The sequence below is a fragment of the Aegilops tauschii genome, chromosome 1 (genome assembly GCF_002575655.3).
Source record: "Aegilops tauschii subsp. strangulata cultivar AL8/78 chromosome 1, Aet v6.0, whole genome shotgun sequence".
Taxonomy (NCBI): Eukaryota; Viridiplantae; Streptophyta; class Magnoliopsida; order Poales; family Poaceae; genus Aegilops; species Aegilops tauschii.
Window position 1 is genome coordinate 215,488,333 of NC_053035.3, and position 16,866 is coordinate 215,505,198.

The following is a 16,866-nucleotide window of genomic DNA, read 5'->3' on the forward strand; positions in this document are numbered from 1 at the left end:
GAGAAAATTACGTTGGACCGTATCAAATATACAATCATGGTTCTATTTCCATCTCATAGGTTTATTATATCTCATAACTAGAATATTTAGTAATTGCTAGTTTAATCCAAACTGACTTTAAGTATTATTATGATGAGACAATCTCGTCATAATCAACTCGTTAATCTTGTCATAAACTATTTGCAACAAGTCAAGCATTATAAAACATTTTTATCTTTGTCAATCTTTAGATCCATCACTATACTTTAGACTTAAGTCTTTCAGAGGGTCTATCAAGTTCTAAACTTGAATTATGTGTATCGATACTATCTCGGATTATTTTGGCTTATAGCCAATTCCGGAGTCAGGGCCCATCAACGCTTCTGTGTGTATTATTGGTTCCTTGTTTGTTTTAACAATATTTCGTCTGCACACCCAGAAGGTATGTACCAATTTTCCAACCTATATAGTTTTGTTGCACGTTCGCCTGAAGTCTCTATATCCTATGTAGACGCTTCTGTATCAGTCGCGGCAAGAAATTTTCAGAACCACTTCTAGCGTTTCTTTTCTTTGACCTGATCATGAAGATTCTGTAATCTCGTCGAATTGCACTGTCCTTCCACTCACTCTTTTGCAGAAAACATTTTCTTCAAAATTTCCGCACTCTATGACAAAACACTTTGCCTCGGCGTAGTGATAGAGGAATACCCAACCATTTGGGATAACCTACAAAGTAGCACTTATTTGAACAAATTTGATGTCGCTCTTTTTAGTGTAAAATTCATAGTCTCTAAAGCATCACATTAAAAGTATATTGTCAGAACAATCAATGTCATCTCTGATCTCACCATGTCATACATAGCTTGATTACATCTACTCAAAATACGCTACTCTAGTAGTGTTTCTAAGAGATGCAAGGTATAAAATTATTTTACAGCTCATCAGACATTCCCTAATTTGTAACTCAAATATTCTTTTGTGCAACCCAATTGTAGAAACATAATTTTCTTGTTAGAATAATTTCAACTTCATTCTAGAAATATTTTAAAACATTTCAAAAATCCAAATTTATGTATCAATTAGTAAATATAAATATCTACTTGAGTCATCTTTGAAGATAGATAAATCCACTACTTGCAGCAATATTTATTGGACCACACACATCAATATGCATATTTCCAATTTATTTTGTTGCTCGTTCTTTATGGCCTGTGAACGGTATTTTAGTTTACTTCACTATTTGGACGAAAGTTGCAAGTGTCAGATGATTTGTAATCATATGACTCCAAAATCCATCACCATGGAATTTCTCCATGCGGTTTCTCCAATGTGACTGAATGCAGTGCCACACATATATGGTATTCTTTTAGTCTTGCAATATTTAGCGTCCGTGTTATGGATGTTCAATTTTATCATCAATATTCATAACTTAAACCCTATTCACAATAGGAATATGGCCTTTTTGTTCATTATATCGAACACCTATTGTTCTTTTATGAACAACCTCCTTGCAACTTCTATGCAATGGGCTAGAGTGTACAAAACTCTAAAAGGAATTATAACAATAAATTCAGAGGTAATATGTTTATGAAAAAGTATTATAACTATTACAAAATTTTCAACAAATATTTTAACCACATTAATTTGTTGGTCATTAGGCCGTAGTAATTCTTGCATCGATTCACAACAACATGCCATCGAGTCGGTATCCATGTGATCAACTTTTAACCACAATTCCCGAAGAATTTAGTGTTTAACAATTTAATCACAATTCTCAAGTATCACACTTTACTTGACCAACTTTCTCTACATCTTATAACTTGTATGACTTCATACCTGAGCTGGACATTCCAGTCTTCTTTTCCTTCCGCCTCTAAACTTCTTATACTTTTACTTTCAATATTTCTCCCACTCCACAGAAGAATCATATAACTTTTTAAGAGTGGTGTCAGCCCCGAACTTCCGTAGGCATGCAAGTCTCATTATATCCTTTGGTTTGTTCTTTTCTCTTTAAGTTCTCGCCATCAATTCATGACTGATGTTCTTCCGGATCTTACGCATTTTAGTCTTAAACATAGTTGAACCCTTCACTAGATCTTGCAAACAAAACACTTCTTTAGATATCGCATGTCTTTTAATCTTTGTTTGTTCGTGAAAACAATTTTTAGTTCCAAGAATATGACATAACTATCCCAAACATTTCTGAAGTTTGGATTTCTCGGAAGCAAGCAAACCATAATGCAATTCTAATTTTTGGATCGAAGGGCGTGAGTCTCATCATCCATAGCACTAGAAAGAGAGTATTGTAAGCATGCAGTAGGACAAAATCCTTCTTCGCTCCTTCTGACCTAATTCCACTTCTATAAATTCTCAAATATTGGGAAATCCCCAAAGATCCACCCAAAACACTTTTTCCACCATCGCCAGCTTCTGTTCTTCCGTGATCCCATTTGGAGGCCTTTTCCGACACTCCACCGGAGGGGGGATGGATCACAGAGAGCTTCTACAACATCCTTGCTGCCCTCTGATGATATGTGAGTAGTTTACCACAGACCTGCGGGTCCATAGCTAGTAGCTAGATGACTTCTTTTCTCTCTCTGATCTTCAATACAATGTTCTCCTCAATCTACTTGGAGTTCTATCTGATGTAATCTTCTTTTGCAGTGTATTTGTTGGGATCCGATGAATTGTGTCTTTATGATCAGATTATTCATTAAAAGTAATTGAGTCTTTTCTGAACTTTATTATGCATGATTATGATAGCTTTGTATTTCTCTCCGATCTATCTGTTTGGTTTGGCCAACTAGATTGATTTATCTTCAGTGGGAGAGGTGCTTTGCGGTGGGTTCAATCTTGCAGTGTCCTCACCTCGTCACATAAGGGTTAGCAAGGCATGTATTGTATTGTTGCTACTAAGGATAAAACGATGGGGTTTATTCATATTGCATGAGTTTACTTTGTCTACATCATGTCATCTTGCTTAAAGCGTTACTCTACTTTTCATGAACTTAATGCCATAGATGCATGTTGGATAGCGGTCGATTGGTGTAGTAATAGTGGCAGATATATGCAGGAATCGGTCTACTTGTCCCGAACATGATGCCTATACGTGTGATCATTGCCATGAATAATGTCATAACTATGCACTTTTCTATCAACTGCCCTATAGTAATTTGTTTACCCATCGTATGCTATGTGTTCGAGAGACAAGCCTCTTGTGAAAACTATGGCCACCGGGTCTACTTTTACCATATTATAAAAACTAAAAATATTTTGCTGCAATTTATTTACTTCTATTTTGATTTGCAATTTATCTATCTACCTATACAAGATTAGATCCTTGCAAGTAACGAGTTCAAGGGGATTGACAACCCTATTTCCCGCGTTGGGTGCAATTATTTGCTTTTGTATGTGCAGGTGCTGAGGACGAGAGTTTGCTTGGTTATCCTGTTGGTTCAATAACCTTGATTCTCACCGAGGGAAATACTTATCTCTACTGTACTGCATCTCCGCTCTTCGGGGGAAATCCAAACACAGTTTACAAGTAGCAAAGATGTATTAGATGCACATATTAATATTCATGTTTATAGTCATGGAGATGTATCAGATTCACATATTAATGTTCATGTTTATAGTCATGAACATGCATATTAGATCCCCATGATTTTAGATGAAAATATAAATATATAGACATTTTTATCATCATCAACATTACATACATATTAGTTGATGTTTCATATATGTAATTAATTCGTAGAATTCTATTATATTGGTGTCTTATATCCATATGGAGTGATAATTGAGTATTCAAACTATGCAAGGCTACAAAAGAGCACCGAAATTACGGCGTATTGTTAATTAATTTTAGTTCTGCAACTTTCTGGCACTCAATGTTATCATTTTTTAACAAAATGCATGCCCATTTTTTTTATTCATTGAGCTATTACATAACATCATGCAACCAACTATGTGATATCTATTTAATTTCCAAACATCAATGTAGGCACCGAATGGAGCATCTGAATGGTGTGACGACTGCAGGATAGGTGTGTGCCACAAGATTCACTTCACTTGCAAGGAAACCCGCGTAGATCTCCAGGAGGACTTTATAGAGTGGGCGGTACTTTTTCATTCTACTAGTGTTGTGTCTATTCAGTTGCTAACATATATAGAGTTGCGACCACAAATTTTCTAATTGCTAATTTTTTATGCTCAGCGCATTCCTTGTTGGGGAAGGCGTTCATACTATTTCTTCATGAATTTGAGGCGGGCAAGGGCGGCAACAAAATCTATCTGTGGTATAATGGCCCCCAATCACCATAGAAGTTTCGGTGGTGATCGGGATGTCGTACTGGTACTTGTATGGTACTATCTAGCACTTTATTGAACATATATGTTGTATGCACTAGTACGCGTCGGTGCTATATAAACGGTTTTTAACCTCTTTCCGCAACGGCATTTGGAACCGTCGCTTAGTGAGTGACGACGATAGGGGGTCCTTCCCACACGACCTAGAAACCATCGGGGATATGCCCTCCTCGCACACACGCTCGGCAAAATGAGTTCGTGTGCGACCGGCGAGCGTTCAAATACAGAAATACGTACAATATAGCTAAAAAAATACAATTATACAGGTGAAATTGTTTCCGGTCGCAAGTACATCCCATATAGTCAGTCCCCGCTAAATGTTTCCGTTCGTATGTACATCCCACACAGTCGCTCCAAGGAATACGTTTTCGTTCACAGGTACATCACACACAATTTTCCCGTTAAATCGTTTGTGATAGCATTGCCATTGCACACTATATTAACATTTGCGTTATTGAATGCATCACACACGGTGTGTAGAAGAAACCGTGTGGCAAAGGATGTCCATCACACACAGTTTTTATGTGGTAAACGTTTGCACAAGGTGGCCTAACGCAAACAGATTTCAAGAGAAGGTCATGTGTGATTGTTCATTGATCCAACACGGTTTATTCCTAGAAACTGTCTGCGTTGCCTGAGGTCATCACCTACGGTATTTTCTGAATAGCCGTTTGCAATAGAAAAACCCAATTAGCAGGCTAATTCGCCATTAGCAAGCTAATTGTCCTATTATTAATAATCCATTTATTAATCTAATTGACATTCATATTAAGCACATAATATATTTCATTTTCATATTAAGGAAGCAGGATTTCATAATTGAAATACATCAGAGTACAACATGATATAGCTTCAGCACTCAGCTACCCCATTACACAACTGCACCAGCACCAAGTTTCACATACAACATGTAGAACCTTTCGAAATTAGCATCATAGACGGTATATAGACAGATGCATCTCATCTGGAAAACTGCTGAAGCGGAAGGCGAATATTGAGCCTTCATTCATGCTGAAGGTCTTTGCAACTTTAGGCCAATGCCTGTGGATGATTGACCGTCCGTCCTTCGTCCTTTTCGGGAACACTTCAATATTGAACCGTGGGTGTTGTATGAAAACCTTCCTCGCCTCCTGACCATAGATGTGGTTTGAGAGGTAATCATCCGTGAACTGCTTTGGAAAGGCCCGAAAACAAGGATGTGCATAAATATCTTCTCTATATTGGATATGGGGCAAAGGAATAAAAAAGGCAAGGTATAATAGTTAGTACCATCTTGTAGTGAACTGATGTCTTCTTCATTGTGCATATAAAGTTCTTGTTGTTTTTTGGCGGAAATTTCTTTATCCTAACAATCTTTCTGAGTTTCTTGACTTGATTGATATTTATGGACAACTCATTTCCCCATATGCAAAAGGGTCGAACAGTGGGTCAAAACCTCTGACAACAGGACCTACATGTGCAAGACCAAATTGTTAAAAACCTAAATATTAGAATGGTTCCTGCAATTGCACAATAATGTGCTATTAGATGACGGACCATGCACATGCTAACCTCGATTGTAAACCTTAGTGCTTTCCGTTGTTTGCCTGCAACACATATAAGGTAGTTAGTCATCAGTTTAAGTAAGGGTTCGCATGGTATCAGTAAAATATGTTGATGAAAAATAAGCACACTGCGGGTTCATCAGATTAATTCAAGCCACATGGAAAACCCATTTGTCCAAACCAAGCATGATTAAGAACTAGGAAATATAGCACTTGTATATGTTTCTCATGTATTAAGTGCAGCCAAATTCGATTTATTCCTCACATGCACAACAATACAAAATTCTACCCACGACAATTGGACATCGCATTGCAGAGTTGAACCAAGCAGTTAACTAAACACCACAACAAATGAACCAAACATTAACTGAGCACCACATTGCACAATATAATATACTCCTAATAGAAGATCACATAGTTAACCAAACCAAGCATGTTTAACAACTTGCAAATATAGCAATTGTATTTATTTCTCATGTATTTACTACAGCCAAATTCAATTTATTCCTCACATGGTATACAATAACAGAATGCACCCACAACTATTGAACATCGCATTGCAGAATTGAACCAAACTATTAACTAAACACCACAACACAAATGAACCAAACGTTAACTGAGCACCACATTGCACAATGTATAACCAAACCAAGCATGCGTGACAACTTGGAAATATAGCAATTGTATTCGTTTCTCATGTATTTTGTAAAGATAAATTTGATTTATTTCTCATATGGAAAACAATACAAAATTGCAGCCTGGAGAATTGAACATCACATTTGCAGAATTGAACCAAACAGTTAACTGAAGACGACAACTAATTAACAAAACAGTTAATAAGTGAGCACCACACCACACTGCACGACATATAAAACATATACACTAGAGCAACAGATTGCATGGTAAAATTAGATAGCACAATTCACTAAAATTTGTGAAGGAAAGAAAGGAGCAGCACACGCAACGGGTAAACCGAGCATGCTTAACCGGCGTAGCTAGCAAATGGCAAGGTGCTCCTCGAAGATCTGGGGGTCGACACGAGTGGCAGCCATCGCGACCTCATCCGTGCGTGCGGCCGCGATTTGCTTCTCCGATGCCAAATGCTCCTTGAGATCCTGGCTATACTACGTGCACCATGGCTTAGGGCTGCGCTTATTTGGTGGATGGGTCGGTGATTTGGGTGGAAGGTGTCGCGCCGGCGGTCGGGGCATGTGGGATGTTGAAGGAGGAGGGTGATTGGGGCGGGTGTGGATTACCTGCCGGGATAGACGTGGCCGAGCAACGTGAAGGAGGGTCGCCGGTGAGGAGGCGGCGCTGCAAGCAAGGAGTGAAGATTTCAACTTGGAAAGGAAGGCGGAAACAGGGGAAATGTGGCTTTTGGTAAGGGGGGGCAGGGAGGTAGATATTGTCGGCGTCCTAGGAACGGGGGTCCCCAGACTTGCCTGCCTGCGGCCCACGGCATGGCTCCACCAGCGGCCCTATACGGCCCATCTTCATCAGCCAACACTCAAGACCCTCGCGAGGGACCAAGCCTCGCGAGGCAGACAATGCAAGACCTCCTCAGGGGCGTCCTCACTAAGCTGGCTCAAGAGGGGCAGAGAGATCAAGGCGAGGGGCACCTCGCGAGGTCCCTGTGACGCAAGCCATGACGACCGAGGCCAGGCGGGTGCCAGCGCGCGCAGTGTACTCGTTTCCTCTTTGGTGCTAAAGAGGCAAGCGCAGACGAGGAGTCCCGAGGCATCAGGCAAAGGTTTTCATATCGGTGCAACGAGACCAAGACCAGCAGGACGGCAGGATGGAGGTCACCGTGGAGCCCAAGACGGCGTCACCACCAGAGCCTTTGGCAGGCGAAGACCACCTTTAGTCAGGATAACTTGTACTAGTTGTCTCCCTTCAAATTTGGCCGTTGTTGGATCCCGTCCCGCCTACATTTGGGGAGAGGACCAGGGCCTCTATAACTAGGACTAGCCACCACAGTAGGAGGCAACTGATCTTGGGCTATTCAGATCATCCTCATCCACACAAGCTCACCAAGCACCTCTCCTCAGAAGGTTGTTCTTCCCTTGTAACTGCTCATCCTCAGCCCAAGAGGCAATCCACCACACCACACTGGAGTAGGGTATTACACCACATCGGTGGCCCGAACCAGTATAAACCTTGTGTCCCTTTGTTTTGCGAGTTCGGCGCGCTGAGCTTTGAGATCGCGTTGAGGGACGTGAGCTAGAGGGGGAGAGATCTTCGTGCGCACCCCAGTGTTCGAACCTCAAGGGTTTTGGCAGAACCCGAAATCCAAAATTTGGCGCGCCAGGTATGGGTGTGCTGAAGCTTTCCTTCCGTCGATGCACGCTCCGCCACCGCCGCGTCTTGCCCCCATGGCCGGCGTTGCTCTTCCGGCTAGGATGGCAGATGCCCATGGCGGGGCCAGGGGGCTCAGAGCCTTTGCCCCCGCCTTGCGGCGGGTGCAGTGGCCGCCCAAGTCCGAGCCGGAGATGCCGCCGCGTTACGATGGCGCGGCGGACCTGTCAGCCTTCCTGCTGGCATATGAAGAGGCCGTCCTGAAGGCTGGGGGCGACGACAAGGTCATGGCCAACAGGCTTCCCATGACCCTCACTGGTGCACCACGCGCCTGGGTGCTCAACCTCCCAGGATCCACGGTGGCATCTTGGGAGGAGCTGCGCGGCCTCTTCACTGCGTGCTTCGCAGCATCGGCGCCCCTCGCCATCGCGGCCCTCCTCAGCGACTCGCAAGCGCCGCCCTCGGACCGTCACACCAAGCCGTTCTTTCGCCAGATTGGCGCCGCTTCTGTGCGGCAGGGAGCTCCCCCGGGTTGGACGCCGCCCACGGCCGACCTGACCTTCGACTTGGGGGATCACCCTGTCACCACCGTCGGCTCGGGTGTGCTCCCAATGCTTTGCACGCCCACCATCTGCAGCATAGCTATCACCAAGACCCTCATTGACTGTGGCGCCGGCCTCAACGTGCTCTCTGTGGAAGCGTTTAGCCTCCTTCACGTACCGCTCGAACGGGTCCGCCCCAGCAAGCCCTTCTCCGGGGTCAGCGGCGGCTCCACCAACCCCTTGGGGCAGATCCTCCTTCTTGTGACCTTCGGCACTCGCGACAACTACCGCACCGAGCTGATTGACTTCGACATCGCCCGCATTGGCCTCCCATACAACGCCATCCTCAGATACCCGGCTCTGGCTCAATTTATGGCGGCAACCCATCCAGCCTACAACCTCATGAAGATGCCTGGGAGCAAGGACGTCCTCACCATAGTTGGAGACACCAAGGAGGCTCTGGCGGCGCTCAAGTCTGCCCTCAAAACCGCCACAACAGCGCGACCAGCCACCGAGGCCACCCCTGGGGTTAAGGAGGTCGCGCCAGCAAAGAAGAAGCAGTTGTTCACTCAAGATCGGGCCGAAACCAAGCAGGTGCTAGTCGAGGAAGATGGGTCCTCAGGAGCCACCTTCACCATAGGCGCCAACCTCGACCCGGATCAAGAGGACGCGTTGGTGAAGTTCTTGTGCGCAAACAAGGAAGTATTCGCCTGGGAACCCAAACAGGTGGTAGGGGTCCCAAGAGGGGTGATCGAGCATCACTTGAGGGTGTGCCCCAATGTGCGCCCTATGAAGCAGAAGGCGCGGCAACAGTCCATAGAAAAGCAGTCCTTCATCATCCAGGAAACCCGCAAGCTGGAGGCACCGGGTGTCATCCGCGAGGTTCGATACCCTGAGTGGCTGGTGAACCCTGTCGTCGTACCAAAGAAAGGCGGGAAGGAACGCATGTGTGTCGACTTCACCAACCTCAACAAGGCCTGCCCCCAAGACACGTTCCCGCTTCCGCGCATCGACCAGATTGTTGACTCCACCACCGAGTGCGACCTGCTATGCTTCCTGGATGCGTTTTTAGGCTATCACCGGATCAAGATGGCAGTAGAGGATGTGGAGAAGACGGCCTTCCTGACCCCGTGCGGGGTGTACTGCTACACCTGCATGACGTTCGGGCTGCGCAACGCAGGCGCGACCTTCCAATGGTTGACGCACATTGCCCTGGGTCAGCAGCTCGGGAGGAACGCTGAAGCCTACGTCGACGACATTGTGGTAAAGTCTCGGGAGGCGAGAACTTTGATTCAGGACCTGGAGGAGACCTTCGTGAGCCTGCGCCAGGTGGACTTGCGGCTCAACCCAGAGAAGTCCGTGTTTGGTGTCCCCTCCGGCAAGCTTCTGGGCTTCCTCGTGTCCCATAGGGGGATCGAGACCAACCCGGAGAAGGTCAAGGCGATCGAAGACATGAGCCCACCACAAACTCTCAAGGAGATGCAGAAGCTTGCCGGCTACGTGACCTCGCTTGGGCGCTTCATCTCCAAGCTGGGAGAGCGCGCCCTGCCATTCTTCAAGCTGATGAAGAAGAAGGGCCCATTCGAGTGGACCCCGGAGGCTGATCAAGCATTTCAAGACCTCAAAAGATACCTGACCAACCCTCCGGTGATGGTGGCGCCCCGCCCTCTCAAGCCGCTGGTGCTTTACCTTGCCGCCACTCCCTACTCCGCCAGCGCAACTCTAGTGGTGGTTAGGGAAGAGCGCCAGGCCAAGGATACGTCGCGTCATGCCACGCCCCCAGCCGGGGCGATACAAGACCCGGAGGGCACCGCAAAGGCTGCAGCAACGTCGACGAATGACCAGGCCCAGCAAGATGGCGCCCTTGGGCCTGCAGGGGCCCCAATGAGCGACCAGGCTCTGGGGGTTCCATCACCTCAGGAGGCGTCTCAACCTCCGACAGACGTAGGCCCCGTCGACGCACCCACCCTCGTCGAGCACCCAGTGTATTTTGTCAGCACGGTACTGCGGGATGCAAGGGCACGAAACCCCATGCCCCAGAAGCTCTTGCTCGTGCTCTTGGTGGCCTCACACAAATTGCGGCACTACTTCCAAGGTCACCCAATCAAGGTCCTCTCAGCCTACCCGCTGGAGAGGGTACTCAGGAGCCCCAACGCTACCGGAAGAGTCGCCGAATGGAACATCGAGCTGCAGGCGTTCCAGCTGGAGTTCAGCACAACCAGGGTCATCAAGGGAGCCGCGCTTGCCGACTTCGTGGTAGAATGGACGGACGCCCCGGGGCTTGAAGCAGGCGAGGATCGATCCCTCTCGCCGGGAAGTGAAGCGCCAGATGGCTGGGTTATGTATTTCGACGGTGCGTTCACGCGCCAAGGTGCAGGGGCTGGAGCAGTGCTCATCTCGCCCACTCAGGACAAGCTCTACTACGCCATGCAGCTCTGCTTCCAGCAGGGCGAGAAGGTCTCCAACAACATCGCGGAGTACGAAGGCCTCATAGCTGGCCTTAAGGCTGCGGTGGCCCTGGGGGTGAAGCGCCTCACCATCAGGGGCGACTCGCAGCTTCTCGTCAACTTCTCCAACAAGGTATACGAGCCGAGGGACGAGCACATGGAGGCATACCTCACAGAGGTACGCAGAATGGAAAAGCAGTTCCTGGGCCTAGAATTGCAGCACGTGCCCCATGGCACCAACAGGGAGGCCGACGACATCGCCAAAAGAGCATCCAAGCGACAACCCCAAGAGCCTGGCGTCTTTGAGGAGCGGCTCTTCAAGCCGTCAGCATCACCTCTGCTTTCGAGGCTGGCGCCGCCTCGGGAGGAGCTCCCCCCAACCACCTGCCTCGGGAGCCCCGGCCTGCAGCCCGACCTCGGGAGCGCGCCTACTCTTGGCGCTCGAGCCTCAGGAGGGGTGCTGGACCAAGGAGTTCAAGGAATACCTGACGCAAGGGACGCTGCCGGAGAAAGAGGAGGACGCGGAGCGCATGGCCCGACAGGCCACGGCGTACAGCATCCAGGATGGTGAGTTATACAGGAAGCGGCCAAATGACGTTTCCTTGCGTTGTATCTCCAGGGAACAGGGGAACGAGTTGCTAGCTGACATACACGACGGAGACTGCGGGCAGTCGCGAACCCTCGTCGGCAAGGCGTTCCGCAGCGGGTTCTACTGGCCTACGACGCTCAACGACGCGACTGAGCTGGTGAAGTCCTGCGAGGCCTGTCAATTCCACGCCAAGCAGATCCATCAGCCAGCTAGGGGTCTCCAGGCCATCCCGCTCTCATGGCCATTCGCAGTCTGGGGGCTGGATATCTTAGGCCCGTTCCCTCGAGCGCCTAGGGGCTACCGGTACCTCTACATCGCCATCGACAAGTTCACCAACTGGGCGGAGGTAGAAGCTGTCCGCACCATCTCGGCCGGATCTGCAGTCAAGTTCATCAAGGGTCTCGTGAGCCGGTTCGGGGTCCCCAATCGCATCATCACCAACAACGGCTCGCAGTTCACTAGCAATCTCTTCAAGACATACTGTGCTAACCTTGGAACGTAGATCTACTACGCTTCGGTGGCACACCCCAGGAGCAATGGTCAAAGCGAACGTGCCAACGTAGAGGTCCTGAGAGGCCTCAAGACCAGGACCTTCAAGAAGAAGCTCGAGGCCTGCGGCAGGGGCTGGCACGACGAGCTCCAGTCTGTGCTATGGTCCATCCGCACCACCGCCACCAAGCCAACGGGCGAGACCCCGTTCTTCCTCCTCTACGGAGCATAAGCGGTTCTCCCACACGAGGTCAAACATCGCTCCGCGTGGGTCCTGGCGTTTGATGAGACGCAGCAGGACGCCATGCGGGGGATGGACCTTGTGCTGGGGGAGGAATGCCGCCACGAAGCCACACTTCTAGCGGCAAGATACCAGCAGGCGCTGCGGCGGTATCACTACCGCAGTGTCCGCCCTAGGACGCTCGAGGTGGGCGACCTTGTCCTAAGGCGGGTGCTCTCCAGGGAAGGGCTGCATAAGCTCTCGCCCATGTGGGAGGTCCCATGTAGGGTCGCCCATGTCTCCAGGCCTGGCGCCGTGCGCCTGGAGACGCAGGACGGGGTCCCCATCCAGAACGCCTGGAACATCCAGCACCTCCGGAAGTTCTACTCATGAAGCAAGGCCCAGCGCCTGTGAAGCAAGGCCCCGCGTGTAGCGACCCGACGTCAAACGGTCAAGTCTCTGTGCTTCAGTGTCATCCCTGGATCGGTAATGCTGACACACACAGTACTCGAAGGATTTATAACAGAGTAGCAATCACACACTTATTACATCGAATGTCTCAAAAGAGAACTTATTGCAATAAATATGGCATAAGGCCATCTAATACGATAACAGCGGAAGGCTTGAAAGATAAAGTGAGTCCATCAACTCCAATGGCATAGCTGAGCTGCACGGCAACGACCTAACGAACCTTACTCCTCGTCTGAGAAGTCTGCAACATAATACATTGCAGCCCGAAAACGGGTCAGCACATGGAATATGCTGGCAATATAACATAGTAGAGCAAGAACAGAATAATGCTATCACTACATGCATATTTGGCTGGTGGAAAGCTCTATGGTTATAGTTTTGTGAAAAGCCAATTTTTCCATACAACAAAGGAATAAATTTTATTTTAACTATCATGGTAGTTGAAACATCATTGAGAAGGTTCCTCCAACTCAATCCCAATTAAAGTAATAATCAACCCAACAATATTAAATTAGAGTGATGAGATACATATGATAATCGAAGTACTAGATTCTCAAGATGTCCATAACCGGGGACACGGCTAACCATGATTAGATTGTACACTCTGCAGAGGTTTGCGCACTTTTCCCCACAAGACTCGATCGCCTCCGTTGAATTTCTCGCACTACATGGTGTTTGAGAAACGGATGACCGAGACACACAGTCTTTCAGAAGCATTAACTCTAACCCCGGGTAGACAGTACCAACCTACATCCCTCTACATCTGCTAGCCTACCACTGGAAGAGGTCATGCAACTTACTCAACTATGCTAGAGCCCATAATAGCTTGTGGCTGCAGACGGAAGTTTCTAGCATGAAATATCTCAGTTCCCTTTGAGCCTGGGTGGCGGACCTTAGGATTATCACACGGGTACTCCGGGATATCCTAGGACAACACTGGATTCTCCAGGTGCCTGCCAAGCAATCCACCCAGATGTGTATTAAATTTGCCACCTTAAGTTGAACCTTTAGTTAACAATCTCACATCTGTCATGGATTCACTCACCCAAACCACGTCTACGAGCATAGCATAGCAATATAAGCAATACGTAGAAGTAACTCCCAAGGGTTTGATAATAACAGGGCAATAGGTTCTACCTCATCAACTACTTCCCAATACCCACATGTTAATCACATCCTAATCATGCAATGTTTGAGGATTGGAGCTAGTGCATAAAAACAGGGTATGAAAGGAGTATGATCAATGTGTTACTTGCCTTGCTGACGATCCGCAAAACCTAGAGACACGTAGTAGCACGCTTCGCACTCCGGGAATTCTATCGCAAACAAACAATAGCATACATAAGCAATCAATCACACATGCACGGGTAAAACTCAAATAAGAAGATCTAACCAGAAAGTTCAACTTAAGAACTCCGGTTTGCAAAAAGAATCAAATCAAACGAAGCAACGAAACTCAAACTATGAAAGAAACAAGATTTGTTTTCTAATCTGGACTAAAGTCAAATTTTACAGTACCAAATTCTTGTTCAAGTTGGTTAAACAGAAAGAGGGCTTCGAGACGAAGATCTAGGCGCTTGGATTGCCTGATTCCGATAAACGAGCGAAAAGATAAACTAAAACAAAATTTGGATCAGAAATCGCGATCGAGAATAATCGAGAAAAACCCGAGAAAAAGAAAAACTGACGAACAGGCTAACGAACGAACGTTCGTTGTCTGTGACTAACGGGCGAAAACCGTTCGTTAAAACGAACGTACGGACGAACGTCCGCTAAATAAACTAAACCGAGAAAACCGGCGAACCGAAGAAAAACGTAACTAGGGTTTAAAAAAACCAGTCGGTTTTTACCTAAACCGAAAAAAAATCGAACGGCTCCGGATCGGATCGGATCGGCGGCGGCGGCGGCGGCTCCGGCGGCTTCCGCGGCGGCGCGGCGAGGCGGGGCAACACGGGGCGGTGCGGCGCGGCGGCGGGGAAATGCGGCGGCGGCGCTGGCGGCGGCAAGCGGCGGCTGCTGCTGCTACGTGCGGCGGCGGTGGTGGCGATTTGGAGGCGGGTGCGGCGGCTTATAAAGGGGAGGGGGCGGGTGGCTTGCGGGAGGGGGCGGGAGGAGTCCCGGGCGGCGACGGCTGCGGCTGCCGAGTCCTGGCCGGACTCGGGCACGGCGGAGGCGGTGGCGCGGCGTGATGACCCAAAAGTATAGGGGATCTATCGTAGTCCTTTCGATAAGTAAGAGTGTCGAACCCAACGAGGAGCAGAAGGAAATGATAAGCGGTTTTCAGCAAGGTATTCTCTGCAAGTACTGAAATAAGTGGTAACAGATAGTTTTGTGATAGGATAATTTGTAACGAGCAACAAGTAACAAAAGTAAATAAAGTGCAGCAAGGTGGACCAATCCTTTTTGTAGCAAAGGACAAGCCTGGACAAACTCTTATATAGAGAAAAGCGCTCCCAAGGACACATGGGAATTATCGTCAAGCTAGTTTTCATCACGTTCATATGATTCGCGTTCGGTACTTTGATAATTTGTTATGTGGGTGGACCGGTGCTTGGGTGCTGCCCTTACTTGGACAAGCATCCCACTTATGATTAACCTCTATTGCAAGCATCCGCAACTACAACAAAAGTATTAAGGTAAACCTAACCATAGCATGAAACATATGGATCCAAATCAGCCCCTTACGAAGCAACGCATAAACTAGGGTTTAAGCTTCTGTCACTCTAGCAACCCATCATCTACTTATTACTTCCCAATGCCTTCCTCTAGGCCCAAACAATGGTGAAGTGTTATGTAGTCGACGTTAACACCACTAGAGGATAGACAACATACATCTCATCAAAATATTGAACGAATACCAAATTCACATGACTACTAATAGCGAGACTTCTCCCATGTCCTCAAGAACAAACGTAACTACTCACAAAGCATATTCATGTTCATAATCAGAGGGGTACTAATATGCATAAAGGATCTGAACATATGATCTTCCACCAAATAAACCAACTAGCATCAACTACAAGGAGTAATCAACACTACAAGCAACCTACTAGTACCAATCCCGGACTTGGAGACAAGAATTGGATACAAGAGATGAACTAGGGTTTTGAGAGGAGATGGTGCTGGTGAAGATGTTGATGGAGATTGCCCTCTCCCGATGAGAGGAGCGTTGGTGATGACGATGGCAATTATTTCCCCCTCCCGGAGGGAAGTGTCCCCGGCACAACAGCTCTGTCGGAGCCCTAGATTGGTTCCGCCAAGGTTCCGCCTCGTGGCGGCGGAGTCTCATCCCGAATGGTTGCTTATGATTTTTTCCTGGACGAAAGACTTCATTTAGCAGAAGATGGCCACCGAAGAGCCAACAGGGGGCCCACGAGGCAGGGGGCGCGCCCCCCACCCTCGTGGACAGGTGGTGCCCCCCCTGACGTATTTCTTCCGCTAAGTATTTTATATTATTTCCAAAAATAACTTTCGTGGAGTTTCAGGACTTTTGGAGTTGTGCAGAATAGGTCTCTAATATTTGCTCCTTTTCCAGCCCAGAATTCCAGCTGCCGGCATTCTCCCTCCTTATGTAAACCTTGTAAAATAAGAGAGAATAGGCATAAGTATTGTGACATAACGTGTAATAACAGCCTATAATGCAATAAATATCAATATAAAAGCATGATGCAAAATGGACGTATCACGGCGCGGGCCGGCGGCCTGGCTCGGCTGGGCCTTGGCCCAGTTGGGCGCGGAAGATTTTTTTTAAACAGATTCCTCCGAAAATAAATTCTAGAAAAATAAATAAAAATCTAAAAATGTCAAAACAAATTTTCGTCGTCTAAATACAATATTTAGAACAAGATGAACATTTTATTGGCCCTAAAATGCAATTTTGAAAACATGCAATTTTTCCTATGCAATAAAATAGCAATAAAAT